Below are 2,330 nucleotides of genomic sequence, written 5' to 3'. Positions count from 1 at the left end.
CCGTTGAGTTTAGATTTGTGAAAATGTACAAATTTGCACTGTTTGAGTGTTGTCATTGTGTTAGAGAGTAAATGTCATGAATAAATTTGACATTAAACATAATCCAAGTTTAAAAGTGTGAGATCGTTTTCAGCCCCTTTTTGGCATCTGCATTTGGTAGCAGGCCAAATTAAAAGACCATGAATAATAATGTAGGTTTTTTTTTTATTTTATTTTTTTTTATTTTTTTTTTTTTATTTTTTTTATTTTTTTTGTGATGGCCTCCCTTCTCCCCTTACAGCCATCCTCTCCACACCATTATTATTAAATATTTATTATAGTGACATTCTAGTGTAGGGTTTTTTTGTTTTTTTTTTTTTTTTTTTTTTTTGTTTTTTTTTTTTTTAATAGGATAGGAAAAAAGAAAAGACAAAGTAAGACTCCAAAATATAAGAAATATATACAAATAGAGCACACGTCAAAACACCCGGCCACTGTCTGTTCACCTGCAAAGAACATGACAAAACACAGCAACAAAATACATATGTATAAAGAACTTAAAATATTCATGGCTTTGCAGTAAGTTTCAATAAATATATATACCCATACCTACGCCTATATACATACATACATACATACATACACATGAATATACACTCACATACATATCTATATATCTACATATAAAGCCTACATAAACATCCCTGCTTCTATTTGTGTGTGGTTGTGAGCATGCATAAGTGTATAAGGCTTCTCTAATAGAACATTTATTAGTAATTGTGAAGCAGCAGAGACCCGACCCCCAAGACCAGAGGCAGACGAAAAAGTGGGGACCAGAGCCCAAGACCCCAGGAGGGACCCCGACCGCGGAGCCCCCAGAGCCACCCACACAGGGCGAACCACCCACCCACCCCCCAGAAGGGACCACAGGGGAGAACCGGAAGATCCCCACCAGCAACCACATACAGTGACCCCCCGGGGCCAACAGCGACAAACTCATAGGCCTCCGTCGGCACCCGCCACACCGATGTAGGTCCAGGTCCAGGCACCGAGGCCCGGGCACCGAGGACTCACACCACCCAGGCCAAGGCCCGACAGGGCCAGAGGACCCGAGCCCCACCAGGCAGACACCAGGCCGAGCCGACACACGCCCAAGCGCCCAGCCCCCGATACCAAGGGCCCCAAGCGCGCCGGCAGGCAAGGGCACACCCCACCAGGGGGCCGCGCGATAGGGGCGCGATGCCAAGCACCCCCAGTTGTATCAAAGAGGGGGCAGTCCGAGTCTCGGCCTAACAAATACCCATTCATACACATACACAATCACACTATCCCAACCTCAATCTCACATTCATTCACTCAAAGACATACAATAACGATACATTTCATTCTTATTCCCGATACACACTCTATACCCCCCAGGTCCAAGACATGTACCCGCCCTCTACAGGGGGCAGCCCATGCCCAAACCCAGGAGGTAAACCCATTCATTCCTGAGTGGAGAAGAGCCAATACCCCAGACCCGGCCCAGGCCTTGCCCCGCCGACAGGATACCCCCCCACCATGAAGAGGACACGCCACCGACCACCCCCACACACCGCCAACAACCAAGCACGCACCCCCAGCCGACCGCCCGCCAGGCCCCGGCAGCCACCCCGGCCAGCGGGCCAACCATGGCACCCAAGAGCCAAGCTCAGGGGGTCCAAACAACCCCAGGGAGAGCACAGCGCCAGCACCGCCCATGGCAACCCCCAGACCCTGAACCCCCACATAGTCCTGGTCAACACCCGACGGCCTGCCCTTCTCCCGGACCCCACCCCCAGAATGGCAGTCAGGGAACTAGGTGGGTAGGAAGAGGAGAAAAAAATAAAATAAAATAAATAAATAACTAAAAATAAGACCCCGACACATACACCCCCACCCCTAGATGTGCTGTTGATGTGTGTTGTTGTATAGTGCCATTAAAAAGGAAAGAAGAAGGAGCAAAGGCTGGCATGGTGCCAGTTTCCCCTCCACCCCAACTCTATCCAAACCCTAGTGTCTAAATGCAACCGTTGTGAGCACAGGCACAGGGGGTGAGAGTAAGGTCATCCCACCACCCATAGCCATGTGCCCACCTCAAATTCCTATATATGAATGTCATGAGGATGTTATGAATGAATGTCTAAGGTGTACAATAAAATTGAGTCCCAGGTGGCTATGGTCAACAAAGATGTAAAATTGTTGCAGCACACCCGAGCCCAAACAACCCTACATGTATGGAATTGAAATGAAGAGGGTGGAGGTGCATGGTGAGGGATGGGGAGAAATAACTGTGAGAGCAAATGCTCCCACAGGGAGTCAGCTCCCCCACT

The sequence above is a fragment of the Nematolebias whitei genome, chromosome 12, assembly GCF_014905685.2.
Source record: "Nematolebias whitei isolate Nwh7 chromosome 12, NemWhi1, whole genome shotgun sequence".
NCBI lineage: Eukaryota > Metazoa > Chordata > Actinopteri > Cyprinodontiformes > Rivulidae > Nematolebias > Nematolebias whitei.
Note: the sequence above shows the minus strand (reverse complement) of the source record.